Source organism: Triturus cristatus, chromosome 10, assembly GCF_964204655.1.
Source record: "Triturus cristatus chromosome 10, aTriCri1.1, whole genome shotgun sequence".
Taxonomy (NCBI): Eukaryota; Metazoa; Chordata; class Amphibia; order Caudata; family Salamandridae; genus Triturus; species Triturus cristatus.
This window is the reverse complement of record NC_140593.1, coordinates 821,595,188-821,610,843: the sequence shown is the minus strand read 5'-3', so window position 1 is coordinate 821,610,843 and position 15,656 is coordinate 821,595,188. Positions and strand designations below refer to the sequence as shown.

Sequence of the window (15,656 nt, the reverse complement as noted above, 5' to 3'; positions counted from 1 at the left end):
GGGACAGTTTTTCTTGTGTAGTGCCCTCCCCTAGGGTATTTGATCATTGTTACCTGTGTACTTTTGCGCCTGCGCAATGCCTTGATGCTATGTTTCTGTCTAGCTGTGCCTATGCGTAGGAGAGGGTTTTTCCTGGTATAGGTTATGCTGATGTGTTCATGATTCCCTGCGTAATATTTTCCTAAGGTGGTTAGGGTTGCGTAGGTGGTACTTACCTGTTACCAGTGGTTACTGGTTGTGCGCTACATTTTCTAATTGGTGCTACAGTGATTATATGTGCTATGTTCTAAAGTGACATTTCTACGACGTGCTATTTCCAAAAGTGCTTATTCCTGACAGTGGTCCAGGTGGCCCTGTCTTGTACATATCCCCTGTAAATTCTGCCCGTGCCTGTTGGCACATTGTAAAGTGTGTGTTTTTATCTAATGTGTTTTGGTATAATACAAAGGCAATTTTTATATAATACCTTGTGTGGAGTTTCTTTTGTGGTGGGCCTTGGGTGTTGTTGCTTGGTGCGCGCGCAAACGCTTTACACATTGCCTCCGGGATAAGCCTGACTGCTCGTGCCAAGCTACCAAGGGGGTGAGCAGGGGTTATCTTTGGCGTGTAACTCCCCAGCCCTGACTAGAGTGGTTGTTTCTGCCTGGCTTTGGCGCAAGCCCTAGCCAACCAGAAAACGCCATTTCTAACAGTATATATTAAAATCAAAAAGTGCCGGAGGAATCCGACGTCCAGTAACCAGTTCTCAATCACACCACGTTAGAAGAAAATCTGACCAGATTCCTGCCTCTATCTTCACCTTTCTCCTCGAGGGTCTGCATGGCTCCTGGAAGTAGGAGGTCGTATGTGCTGGAGGGGGACACTTAATTTGCGTCCTGGTGGCAATTCAAATCCGAGACTTACCCCAAACATTTGGGGGGGGAAACCCAGCAGAGTGCACTTTCTTGTAAATCAGCCACAGCTCCCCGGTGACCACCTTCAGGTGAACGGTCACTCTTGGTTTCTAGATTCCTCTCAGGTTCCATAACACAACACACAGGATGTAGGGGAATGTAGGGGATGGGGGTAGTCCATGTCCTTCTGTGAGACATCTGCACCTTGGCATTGCTTCCAGGCCACAGCGATTACTTAGGGGTAGCCCTGACCAGGTCACACTGCAACCTGCACTAAAAGGTCTAGATTCAGCAGGGGCGGCTCCTCCTCTAAGGCGGAGGAGCGTCGCTCCACTGCTCTACGAGCAGGAAAAAAGAAAAAGAAAATGAAAAGAAACTCCTTATTGTAATTTTATTTTTCTTCGCTACGGGGCAGGGTTAGGTCAGGGTGGGGCTGGTGCCGGAGCCTGGGAGGAGTGGTTCATGCACACTTTAAGTGCTCATGACGGTTTGACCGTCCGTCTTGGCCCAGCCAAACAGATATGCAAACTTTGCATGTTCCCCACCAGGCTACAATGCACAGACTGATGGGAAACATGCACAGGCTGGCTGTCCCCGCCTGAGCGCCGAACCACAGCGCACAGACCAATCACAATGCTGCATTGCAGCGTTGTGATTGGCTTAGGGGAGCCTGTGTGCTTCAGGTACTCATTAGTAATGTCGGAGGAGAGACAGATGCGGCCACAAGATGGTAAGTGTTTTTTTTAAATTTGTATGTTTTGTCCCCCCCTACCCCGCCACCCCGTTCCCTGTCAGCCACCATTGAATTTTAACCCAGTGAAGCCAAATAAACTCCATTTTCAGGCAACTCAAGCCAGACAGGCAGTGCAGATAGCTTTACAAAGAGTGTTAGGAAAGTGGAGAAAGTGGCGAAAGCTAGCTCTGACTGCCACTAACACTATGACACACCCACCAACCTTAGGGTACACCCGTTACATGTACCCAATCACGCGCGTACACATTTTACACACAGTCTAGGAACCAGAAGGTGACTAGTCATGACATACTCCACACATTTACCACAGAGAGTCAGTACCAAGTTTAGCCAAAGAGATTCAAGAAAAAAAGCCTATTCCATCCTACTATAATTAGCTGCCATTCACTGTTGTTGTCAAGCTTTGGCGATGGAGACAGTAGTTATCAATGTCAAAAGGAGTACCTAGGAGGAAGGACCCCGCCACCCAGCAGAATGTAACACTCGGTTAGTGAGCAACAAGCTAGCAGCACGCAGATTTGTGACAGGGGTCACCTGCTTAAGAAGAAATGCTGGGTTTTCTAAAATAATACAATGAGTAACAGGTTGTCACAGAAACACAGAGCCAATAAATTGTAATCCTAAATAAAGTCACACTCAAGCCGATGATAAGTGGTCAGTAACATTAATAGCTACCTGGTGCAGTATTTCTAGACTCTAAATAATATTACATGTATTGTTACCTTTATGCACATACCGGTTATAGCCTGAGGCAGAAAGGCTATAAGGCTCTTAGAATATTTCACCTACCGAGAGTAGAATGTTATAAATTTGAAAGGGTGGAACATAAAGACAAACTTAGAATTGTTGGAGCAGAAGGCTTATACCAGTCATTATTAGTCCTGAGCTACTCCATTGTCATCAATAGAGCTACCAACAATTCCAGTGTTCTAATATAGCCTTATAGCCTGCTGCCGAGGGCTATATCAATTATCAAAGGCTATATTGATTGTTAAAGGGTGAGGGCCTTTAACAACAGTTATATAGACTGAGGCAGAAGGGCTGTGAGGCTATTAGAACATTCCACCCTCTAAGGGTAGAATGTTCTAGATTAATAAGTGAGAAACAGAAAGACAAACATTGGAATGTTGGAGCAGAACGGTTGTTCCAGACATTATTAGCCCTGGGCTGCTCCATTGCCCCAAACATTCCACTGTACTAAATTGTATTAGAACATTAGAATGTTGAGCACTCCATTGTAGGCAATAGAGGGCTGCAGGCTTCTAGTGGCCGGTAGAAGTCCGGAGCATCAACATTCCAATGTTTTTTGAATGAATGAATGGATGAACAATTTATATAGCGCAAACAAATACGCTAAGGCGTCTAGGCACTAAAGCAATTACAGCTATCTGGTGGGAGCAGAGTATGAAAGATCAAGTTTCCAAGTCAAAAAGCCAGGTCTTCATGGCCTTGCGAAAAGGAAGATGTAACTCTAAACCTGATATTGATAAAGGAAGAGTGTTCCAAAGTTTGGCTGCTGCGACTGAGAAATCTCTTCCTCCCCACCTGACCTTCTGTATCTTGAAACAACCAGCTGATTTTTATTGGCTGTTCACAATTGTCTGATAGGGACATACCAGTGGAAGATGTTCCTGATTCCCTCTGGACTTGAGATGTGTAGTGCCTTATGCACAATACACAAGGCTTTAAATACAATTATTTTTCATGCTGAAAGCCAATGCAAATTCTTGATGGCAGCCAAGATTGAGTGGTATTTAGGAATGACTTGTACCAGTCTTGCTGTCGCATTCATTACCAGCTGGAGCTTATTGATAGAAGCCCTGTTAAATTCTAAAAGAAGGGCATTACAATAATCCAACTTTGATAGAACTAGTGATAGAGCAGCTTGCTTCCGTGCGCCAAGGGAAAGAAATGGGAATATATTTCTGGGGGTCCTTATGATCCAAAAGCAGGAGGATACTGTCCTATTAACCTGGATGTTGAAAGACAGACTGGTGTCAACTATGACACCAAGGTTTCTTGCAGATTCAAGTGGAGTGGGACATGACCCCAATGTTTCTGGCCACCATAAGGAAAATGCTAAAGCATCGCCTATTTAAGGCCCAACCATAATTTGGTTGCTCTCTTGCCTGACTACACACACCACAGCGCCAAGACACCTTCGGTATTAGAGCGCTTTAGAAATTTCTTTATACTTATACTTATACTTATTGTTATATAGCACTTTGAATAAACAGGGGTGAAAGAGGCCAAAACGGGCAGCAAAGGAGCGTAGAGAAGAAAACATGTCCAAAAACCTCTTTAATCTGTCCGCTGTAGGTTTGGTGAAATCCTGAGTGAAAAATAGTGAATTACCAGACCAAGAAACTCGGCCTCTGGATTTTGCTGCTCTAATCACCATCAGGAGATGTTAATACTTCAAAAAGAAAATAGGCACCCCACAAGGTTTGGGAGATGATAAAGAGAGGTGGGATTGATGACCAAGCCTGTGTACTCTTTTAAATGAGTAGAATATGGTATGTCCCAAACTTTGGGAATAAAAGTTTGAAGAAATGAAATAGGTTGAGGGCCCTTGACGCCTTCAGCTAGACCATTATTGCAGAGGTTATTTAGTTGATTTCAATTTTTCAGAGTTTTCATCAGCTTTTTAAAAATCTGTTATTTTAGTTTGGAGGAGCTTTTCATCCTGAGCCATATCCTGAAAGACGTTGATCCGTTATTCCATGTCTGTAACTCTATTTTCCATTAAAGATCACTTATCATCTAATTGTTGAAGTTTCTAATTTGTGTCTTTCATGTACAGATTCAAAGCTTACATTTCCTCTAAAATGAGATCCATGAAAACAGAAATAGTGGATTTGACAGGTGACGTAGGGTCTTTTTTAGGTCTCTAATTAGTTGATAAGGATGCTGTCAGAGGCACTTTAAAGATGGTTTTAGAGGAGGAAGATGAAGGCGTGAGGAATGAACAAGATGGAGTAGCTTCTTGAGGAGAATTACCAATACCTTCCATGGTAGATTCCAGAACAGTGAAGGAGTTCTCTGTAGCAATAGAGAATTATGCTGTTATAGGCTTTGTAGGTGTAGTTAACTTTAGGTTACAAAGTTTCCCCATTGGATTAAAGAGAGCGTCCTAAAAATCGGCTCTGGCCAGAAAATAAAATGAAATGTAGCAATTTAGAGTTGTGTGCTTGTTATAAACAAGGCAAGAGTTGGGGAAAGTTATTTTTCATTAAAAACCATGCTCACAGGCAGCCTAAATGGCCTAAAGATGGTGTGCAAGAATAGTTGTAAAAATTGCAGCCAAAAATGACGAGGTGCGATGAGAAAAAGTGGCAAGTTTACCCCACAGAGGATTCAAGATGGCAGGTACGACCGGGCCGTCATCACTCAATCTGTTGGAGCGGGGTATTTGGCAAATATGCACAGGAATGCATTAATGGTTGTAACAAGGTGTGGAGAAGAGATTCCCCACCTCTCATTTCGGCGCGTTGAAGATGGAAATGGGCCAAAATACACCCGTGGTCGCTGAGAGCTCCATGTCAAGCATCCGTCTTCGAGGGGCGTTGTCATGCCCCCATATATCTACTATTATTAGCTCCATATCTGCTCAATTATACTTCTCTGGCAATGTCACGGTAAGGGTGACATAGTGGATCCAAAATTGCTGCCATGTGATATAATGGATATCATCTAGTGGGAGCATCAATCAGCATAACATTTTAGGTGATATTCAGGAGGGATGTGCAAATCATGATAAATTGCAAAAATGATAAAACAGAATACAGTCCAAGTACCTAAAGAGAACACTTTGCACTGCAAATTATGATTTACATTTTAAATGAAGCGGTGGATCATAGGGGGGAATGTGTGCTTTTGTGAGGGGGTGGCAGAAAGAGGGCAGAAAACATATCACAGTGCAATGACAGTAAAATATTTTGAGGAGAACAGGCACATTATTCCCACTTTTCACACAGCAGTATGTTTTGTTACACATTTGTAAAGCGCGTGTATGCCAAAAAAGTTTCATGGCGCTGAGTAAAAGGGGGGGACATCAAGGTAAAGAGTCTAGCCATAAGCTAGTTTGGAAAGCCAGGTTTTTAGAAGTATCCTAAATCTGGGAAAAGCAGAGCTAGTTCTTATGTCAGAAGGAAAAGAGTTCCAAAGATGCGGGGCGATTATGGAAAACGTGGCGCAACCCAATCTCTTCCTTTTTCAACCTAGGGAGAGCTAGCAGGATGTGGTGGGCTGATCTGAGATTGCGTTTTGGAATGTAGCTTTGAACTCTGGAGGACACAAAAGTAGGGCTTTTCCCATAAAGTGATTTAAAATGTAATACAGCCAGTTTTAAAAATGGTCCGTTGGACAACTCGGAGTGCTTTCTCATCAGGGGCTTAGTATGGCAATGTCTTGGCTGATGCCAGACATGGCTAGCTGCCTGGTTTTGTACTGTCTGCAGCCTCTTATTCAGTCCTTTTCGCAGTCCTAAGTAAAAGGAGTTCACATAGCCAATGTGGGACATCACTAATGCCATTATTATCTGGAGAATGGATTCAGAGGTAAAATATTTCCTGATTTTATTGATCTTACAAAGTTGAATAGTTCATGAGGAAATCACTGCTCCTTTCTGCAGCCTCATAGGAAGGTCCTCATCAATGAGGATTCCAAGGCTTTTTACTCTTTTTTAGGAGTGAGAGGTGAGCGCATCTCTAGTGGCCAGAAGCAGAGATTCATATTAAGGATTTCATTGTTAGTGATCACAATATCAGTTTTCTCCAAATTTAATTTCAGTTGATGGCTATTCATCCAATTCCTAATATAGAACATGGTATTCTGCAATGGCTCCATAGATTATGGGGTGTTATCAATATTGAAGAGCAGCTGCATCTCATCAGCATAATTGTACATTTTCACTCTCAGTTTTTGTAGATCATGTACCAAAGGGCAAATATAAAGATTGAATAGGTGGGGGGGGGGGGGGATATTGCATAGCCCTGAGGTACTCCATAGTTTAGCTGAACCTTTGGGTAGTGGAAGGGAAGTAAATGGACTGACTAAGAATGATCACACAGGAAGGATTTTACCCAGTTTAGTGCTGTGCCTTGCAGACCTGCAGCCTTGACACAGTCGACCAAAAGGGTGTGATCTACTGTGTCAAATGTCGCAGACAAGTCCAAAAGGGCCCCAAGTCCCAGGGCTCGGCCCTGAACTGCTCCGTGTCATCAGTTATCGAGAGCATGACAGTCTCATTGGAGTGGGCAGGACAAACTCCCGCTTGATGGGGGTCCAGAAAAGCAGAGTCCTCCAAAAAGGAGCACAGGTGTTGGGCAACTTGAGCCTCTAATAGTTTGACCAAATAGGGTAGTAAAGATATGAGGCAGTAGGTTTTCAACACGGTTGGATCCTATCCAGTTTTTTTAAGTAGAGGGATTACTACCGCCCTTTGATGTGTGTAGAGGCAGATGCTCGCTGATCAAAATATAAGCTGCTAAGGCTGTCAGTCAAATGTGTGGAGATATGGCCACCACTCTCCTAATTCACCCAAAAGTTAAAGTCTCCAATAAGTACATTTTCACATAGTCAATGACCAGAGAAGCTAGAGAATCAGTTAGAAATGGGGTGAATTGCAGCATGTTACCTGGGGGTCCATACACAAGAATGCATATCAAGAAGATGGTGGGTGAGTCAAGTTTAATTACAATGTTATCCACTGTTGGAATAGGTATGGGAGTACGTTTTGTAAAAATAAGATGCTTTTTAACTGTTGCAGCCACCGACCACCTTTTTTCCCCAGACGTCTGTTGGCGTTGAGTATAGAGTATTTGCTCGGAAGGGCAGCTAAAATGTCAGGTGTGGATTACTCCATTAACCAGGTTTTGGTAATGAGTAGAATGTCAGGAGAATCTGAGTCAAGAAGAGAAAAGAATTCAAGTTGATTCTTGACCAAGGAGTGTGTATCAAATAAACAACAAAAAGACTCTATGCCGAGTGTGTAGGCTAAGAGATCCCCAGCAAAGCATTATCAATAGAAGTCATGATGGGCTGTGGCCATTCCAAGTGTGCAGTACCCAATTGGTTCAGGTTTAATATGCCAAGACTAACAAGTTTTTGCGACACAGTGCACACATTATAGGGGCTAGTTACAACAGCTTTACATGGTAATTCAAAATAATTCAAAGAGGTGGTGGTTAGATTATTTCTCAAATCTGTATGTAGTTTAGAAGGGGTAATGTGAGAAGTTGGCCTAGTATATGTTGTCCACTAATTAAAATGGGCACCTTGCACCAGTCCAAACAACCCTTATGGTGATTTAAGAGGTCAACGATAACCTTAGAAAGCTATCCAAATAATAGCTGTGGAGAGCAGCCTTCAGGCTTAGTCTTGAAAGAATGTTAAGCAGCATCTTTTACCAGAATGCCAGCTTATAATATTGGTTAAATGAAAGGAGAACCACACAGTAGTTATAAAAATCACACAAACGATCACTCGGTAAAAGCAACCAGAGGACACAGCGGGGAGCGGGAAATCCTTTTAATGAACACCTCTTGGCATAATGCATTTCGGCATGAATTGCCTTCCTCAGATGCCGTCAACACCAGGATAATGCCCACACCACCTTTGTAACTCCTGCGGTACTCCCATTGGTGGAAGTTCAGCTGTCCCCACTTATTTGTTTAAGTCTCTGCTGCAGTCTTGAGTCTTTGACTACAGCCTCCAGCATGCAACTTGGAAGGGTGAATACTGCCTGTGGGGACCAATGTTCCCCTCATTGGGCGCTGTTATTCCTGGCAAAGGCGGGCTTTGTTGTCGATGGTAAACCTGGGTAGGAGGGTGTCCTGGATCGCCTTAAGTCCCCAACGTCCGGCCCCAATTGCGAGATTCAGCCGGGCCATGAAATGCTAATGCAATGATTGCACTTTCCCGTGAAGTCACAGACCGCTCCTGGCAGTGGCCACTTGCCTGGCCCGATCTCGAGGCAGTCCGAGGCTACTCAATCCCTTGAGAAACAGCCACAATTGCCAGAAAAGCCCCAGACACTTCAGGACGGGTCCTCTTAACGCGCCCCTGCCAGGCACATGAAACATCACACAAACGATCACTCGGTAAAAGCAACCAGAGGACACAGCGGGGAGCGGAAAATCCTTTTAATGAACACCTCTTGGCATAATGCATTTTGGCATGAATTGCCTTCCTCAGATACCGTCCAAAAAATATATATTTATTAGTATAACACTAAGTAGTATGACACAGTATCTCCTATATGGAGATAATCACAAAGCACACAATACTTAAGCACAGAAATGACAGTAAATAGCACTAATACACAGTGGGCCCCAGGAGGGGACCAAACCATGTACTAAAATAGTGGTATAAGAACCACGACTCGAGTCAACACAGTGTCGAGAGGATGTAGAATCGCTGGGACCCCAAGGAACCACCCAAGGTGAGTAAGTAGGGACCCACAGAGGGCGTTGCCTATCCCAAGGAAGCCAGGTGCATAGGTCTGAAGTGGCGTCGGAAACTGCACTCGAAACCAATGGAGGACTTTAAAGAAGAGCCGCTGTTGGAAGGAAGAAAAGTGTCAGTTGGAAAGGTGGATTCTTGTTGAAGAGTACCTGAAAGCAGAGGGGACAGAGTCTGGGTCACTCTGGAGTGACCAGGGTCTCGGTAGACGAATGCCCACCGATGTCGGGTGCTTCAGGTGCGTTGATGGAGTTCTTGACTCTGCAGCTATTGGGACCAGGAGACATGGAGGACAATCAGAAGCCAGATACAAGCTGTCCCACAAAGTATGTCGAGTGCTGAGGGGTCGGTGTCTGGCGGGAGCACAAACAAGCCTTGGCAACAGTAACTCATGCAGAAGGTCAAGGATGTGTACGGTTCGAACCAGCAAGATCCAGGAGACTCACCAAACACAGGGAAGTCAGGACAAGCCTAGAGCAACCACGGGAGCTTAAGAAAAGCAAAGTTGACCCTCAACTGGACCCGCAGGCCGGAGGCACAGGAGTCGCAAGAGGACCTCAAGTAATTTCACAAAACAACAGCCCACGGAGCACTCGGTGTGAGGAGGCCGGAGTTCTTGGTAGGAAATGGTGCCAGAGGTTGGGGCTACCCGGAGCCCAATGCACTTGTTCGGGAAATGCCAACAAGCATATACACATGCAAATGTACGCAGTGCACAGGGGTTTGGGTATTGCAACCCCCATGAGGGAGTCTGACCTCAAACTTGGTGAGAGGGCAGCTCAGATCTCGAGAGACATAGAAACTCACCTCCTGTGTTGCTGAAGCCTTCAGGGTCCGTAGGAGCTCAGGGTCAGCAGACCGGACATCAGTGTTGCGGAGATATCTTCAGTTGTCCTTGATGCACCACAGGTCCTGCACAGCTCCTGCATGGTGCACGGGCACAGACGATGCTTCAGACTGAGAGGGAAACATAGATGGGTCCAGCAAAGTCCAGACTGTCCAGACGGTCAAAGTTCTGTGGTTTCTGGTTCAGAATCTTGTCCACGTCGAATCTAAGGTCCTACAGCCAGGTAAGCCCTTTTTTACCCACGGGAGAGGTTTGGACAGATTCAGCAGATCCTCCCAGGCGAGGGTCTGGACAGTGGGAAGGTTACTCCCATGTCCTTTGTTCAGTTTCGCGCCAGAGCAGGAGCCAGCGGCTCGCAAGACTGGTTTGAACTGGACTATCCACAGGTACACCAAATGTGCCCTTCATGCAGACTTTCAGTCGCTGGCAAGTGCACCCACACAGCCCTAATACACTAAATCCTGTCAGGGAGGTGCTCACACTTCCCTGCGACAGGATGCCTATTTTTCTGCCTTCCCCTGCTCGAGCTTGGCTCAGCAGCAGGAGGGGAGAAATGTGTCTCTGGTCGGCAGCAACCATTTTGTGCTGCATAGGACTAGAAGGCGGGTACCAGGAACACCAGGGACCCAACAAAGCTCGCTTCTGAGGGGTCGAATCATACTTCCCACACCAGTTACTGGTGTGGAGTTATGATTCCAACATGTTGACCACAATCACAATAGGGTTTGTTTCAGCCGTTTTAGAGTTGGTCATCACGCGGTCACATAATGCCACTCTATATGTCGTAAATGACTGCTTCACTGACAACCCGGGAGAATGGGCTCTGTAGGCTGCAGGAGTGTTTTGCTCAGGCAGTGGCATCCTCTAACGTAGAACCAAGCACCCTGCCTTCAGGAATGTAAAGGCCTGCTATAGGGGTGGCTGATAGTTTTTAAGTGCAGTGACCCCTTGAAATAGTAAACCTATCTCTTAAGTACGCATGATCCAGTTTTTTCTATTTCAAACTTCCAGGTGGCAACAGTGTCACTCTCGTCTGGACGTTCATGGACAATGTGCGCCATACCAATGTGGTAGGCAATAACCCGATCATAGGACTACTTAAAGGATTGGGGAGTGAGTGCTGTTGGGCTCCCCACTGACTCAAACTAGCAGAGACTGATACCGCTGCGCGATAGAGACAACACGCTGGTGATTCATAACCTTGAAGCGAGGCTGTGCCCTTTTAGATTATTTTTCCATTTCGAGACCAGCACGGAAGACCCAAGGGTGTTATCCAATTAATAGTTGTTGAGTGTAGACTCCCTGTTGCCGTTAAGTTTTCTTTATGGACCTAGTTACATATGATCCTTAGTACAGCAAGAGACCCGGAAGGGTGCACCGATATTGGCGGCTGCCATTAAGCTGAATTCCCTCTGAAACCACTGAAAAGCAACCTCGATGTGTTTTCAGTTCCTTTGATTCTGAGAATAGCATGAGAAACCATTGTATGTGGCGCTTATCATTGAGTTTAGACGCGGATCGCTTGTACTTCCACACAACTGCCATGCATACCTGACACAAGACCAGAGATGCATAGGACTAATCAGACCCGAGTGTTGGGGCGGTTATATACACACATACAATACTGAATGTGAGATGATATATAATGTAATGTGGGAAACACAGGTCCACTAATTTCTGTGAGACTCTACATTGGATCATGGTTGTTCTGGTGGGATGGAATAGACTGTTGGTTTCTCCCAATTGATTCTAGGCATTAAAATGATTCAATACTTTTGGTGACAAATGTACATAAATAGACACTATTATCTTTGTTCTTTACAGTTGGGCCCTTAAGACGTTCCAAGAGCATGGAGAGTTGGTCTGGTATATCACATTACAGGTAAGCATAACCAATACCAAGGAAATTAAGCTCATTTTTTGTAATGTCAATACATGTAGTTTTGATTGTTGTTTATTTGGCTTTCCAGAGTAGACAAATTCCTCTGAAGTGACTTGGGTCATTGAGCACCTGACTGCCCTGTTCCTGTTGTGAGCAGTATATTTATATTTTTTTCACGTATGCAGAGTGACTATTTAACTATGGTCCTAATGAATAGCTCTGGATCTCTTTAGGAGACCAACCTATGGCAGAAACATGTTGACCTACATTTAAGGAAATATTGGTTTAATCCCTAGTCCTCTCACTTTTTAACTGTGTCCCTGAGGCCACCCAATAAAGATTTAGTAGACCCTGAGAGACATCTTTTAATCACTCACACTTTTTTGTTCATTGCCCCTCATTCACCACCATCCATATGCTCCTCTTGAGAAAACACCTCAGCTCATCCACTATGGGAGTTGTAGCCCACACCTCGGTGTGAGGAGGGAACCCATATGATGAAGCATGTCACCTAACAGTGAGTGAGGGTTCTTGTCCTGAAGGAAATCTCTCCTCATGGCTCTTTCTTCTGACATTACACAACTTCTACTTTTCTTTTTTCTTTTTCTCACATATAGCAGGACGTAATCTGTGTGATAATAAGCATTCTATTGAGGGATTAGTACCCCCTGGCTTTCTTTTATCCCTGCTGATCCTTAGTGTGTTTACACATACTTAAGGTATATGTCATCAGACAATGTGTCATAAGTAATATTTACTGATTAGTAAAAATAAAATTGACTTTTGAAGTGCTCAAAACATAAGAGAAAACTCTTGACCTTGGAAACAGTAACGCCTGATTATGACTTTGGCAGTCCTACAGCGGTGGCACCAATGTGCCGTCACTGTAGGACAGCCAAAGCTGGGGTGTGCCCCCCTGGCAGATTAGGAGTTACATGCTGGCCTGGCGGACGGTGCTGTGGCGGTCTGACAGCAGCATTCTGTTAGGCTCATAAAAGAGCCTAACATGCAGACTGCCGCAGTGCAGGAACTGGGGGTGCAAATCCAGGTGGCACTACATGAGCCCCCTGCATGCACCCCAAGGCTCACAGGCAGCAGGGGGCCCTACTGCCTCACTGCCACCCTTTTCATGGCGGGCTCACCACCATGGAAAGGGTTGTGGTTTGGGAACTCAAAATATTCTCGATGTGTCCACTGCGGCCCAACTATCATATTCCTGCCTTAGACCACCACTGCCACACCGGAGGGTTCTGGATTCGCCACACTCAGAATGCGCTACACGGTGCCACAGTGTGGCAGTGGTCGGACCTCCAATGCAAGTACGGCGGTCCTATGGACCACCGTACTCGTAATCAGGCCCCTAGAGTTGAACATTTAGAGCCTTATTACAAATTTGGTGGTCCGACCGACCGGGAACTGTGTCTATGTCATCAATGCCACAGCTGCGCCGGCAATCTACTGCCTGCCGTATTAAGAGTTGTGCTGTCTGAACCACTGACAGCGGCACGGCTGTCTTGTAGGTGGGACCGCGGTGGTCTGCAATCTCGGCGGTGCATCCACCAACGCCACCAGGTCCGTGATCCACCTGCCGAGTGCATCACGACTACACAGTCATACTCGCAGTCTCACAGCAGTGGTCAACTAACAGGAGTTAGCCAATGGCAGTAAACCGCCGCGGTACGCACGTAAACAAACCCAATAGTGACCATTCGATGGATTTAAATACTACACACCTGATGTGCTTTGGCAAGTGGGCACGCCTGCAAATCAGACTATAATACACACCCCATCCCTAACCACCATCCTTTGTTTCACAACTGCAGCACAGCAAGACAGGCACCAGCGTTTTCTGCTTTTTTTGATGAGACACCTCTTTTTTCTTCTTCCCATTTAGCACTCTCCACCACCTATTATTTGTGTTTTGCAACTTTTTACCTCTATCACCTCTTTTTTTGTATTCATATACTCACGCACCATGCCTGAGAAAAAAAACAAGCTTCTGAGAGCAAGAGTTAACAGTCATGGTAACCATTAGAGTAGAAGCACATATTTTTGGTGCCCAAGTCAAGCAGACTCCTCCTCAGACAAAATGAAATGTTGGGCAGGATAGTCATCAGAGTGAATGATGTTGGTACCACACTGCACACGAAGGGTGACATTAGGAAGAGGTGGGAACGATCTCAGACTGAGGTTAGGTACCAAGTACAACAGTCACCATCCGGAGGCTCAGGGGACTGGGAGTGGCCCTCCAAGCGCACCATTACTGCTCTTTCCTTGGGAGGAGAAGGTCTTGGCCACCCTGCACACTGAGGGCTTAACAGGAATAGAGAAGACGTGTATTTTGGTAGGTTAAACTTCAAAAACTGCCACAATATCACATTTTCCTGTTTGCTCTCAAGTCTGCCTTTAAAATTGTCTTCTCTATTTACTTTCCTAACATGCAATACTCAAAGTATCTGAGATAGTGTTTTGTCTGTGGTAATGTATTGCTGCATATAATAGCACATGTATCCAACTCCATGGCATGTCTTATGTTGCAATGCCGTCTGTAAGTGTATTACCATCAAAATATCAATCCAGGATCCATGATATGGGTTAAATTGTAAATAAATGGTCCATCCCAAATGCATGTTGCCAACAGCTATGGTACACTAACCATTTGTCAATTGTTGCTAAAGTGAGATTGAAGTGACTACAACTACCATGAGGCTTTGTGATTGTAACTCTAACCAAGATGCTAGACTCCTTTTGCCCCCTCTCACTCATCTGCCATGTTACTACTGATGTACACTAGTCATGCAGGTTACCATTTCTTAAGTGTTGCTAAAGTGACATTGAAGAGACTACAACGAACTTGTAACTGTAACTCTGACCAAGATGCGACACTTCTTTTGCCCCTTCTCATTTGTCTGCCATGTCACTACTGATCTTCATTTATCATGTAGCTAATCATTTGTCAAATGTTCGTAAGTAGAGATACACAAGCTACCATGACTAACATGAGGCCCTGTCACTACATCTCTAACCAAGATGCTAGACTCCTTTTTCCCCTTCCTACTTGTCTTTCATGTCACTACTGATCTACACTAGGCATGCAGGTTATCATTTCTCAAGGGTTGATAAAGTGAGATTGAAGAGACTGCAACTGATGTGAGGCTTTGTGATTGTCACTCTGACCAAGATGCTACACTTCTTTTGGCCCTCCACACTTGTCTGTCATCTAACTACTGATCTACCCTCATTATGGACTGCACTGTGTACAGACAATGCTACACTCAATCAATCAATCAATATTTCTTTATTCGGCACTTATAAAGATGCCATATAAGTACATAAAACAGTTAAAACACATTAAAAACATTAAAAAGACAGTTCAAATCATGTCATTTCTTTTCATTATCCAGGATCTCTATATACAGGGCGTTACAATCAACCCATCTCTCTCGAATTCCTTATCCTTACCGCCTTCTTAATAAAACTCATAATACAGGACAAGGTATATGCATCATTGGCCCTTTGCAAAAACAATAAGGCGATCTTGGCATGTCTAAACTTGGCTCTTTTCAAGATTCCCACCAGGAACTAACGCCTAGGTGATGTATAAAATGAGCATAATAAAACAAAATGAAGGCTATCCTGCGGAGACTTGTTGTCGCAGCCACAGGTACCCTTCTGCTCCACCGTTAAGGTAAAACCAAGAGGATCAGATAATAGGTGATGCAAGAGGTTAAAGCTAAAGCGGGTAATATAAAATCTCTCCTGTGCGTTATGGATCATTGAAAGATAAGGCTCCATTCCTGTCTCCCATTTCAGTAA

At 44.7% G+C, this 15,656-nt stretch overlaps 1 protein-coding gene across 1 annotated transcript in view; it reads left to right on the top strand.

The window, feature by feature from the left end:
• LOC146790079 (uncharacterized) overlaps positions 1 to 11,842 on the top strand; it is a 218,590-nt gene extending 206,748 nt beyond the window's left edge. The window contains exon 3 of the transcript XR_014969524.1: positions 11,783 to 11,842. The gene's annotated coding sequence lies outside the window, so the exon portion shown is untranslated. The remainder of the gene's footprint in view (positions 1 to 11,782) is intronic.
• Positions 11,843 to 15,656: the final 3,814 nt, after the last annotated feature.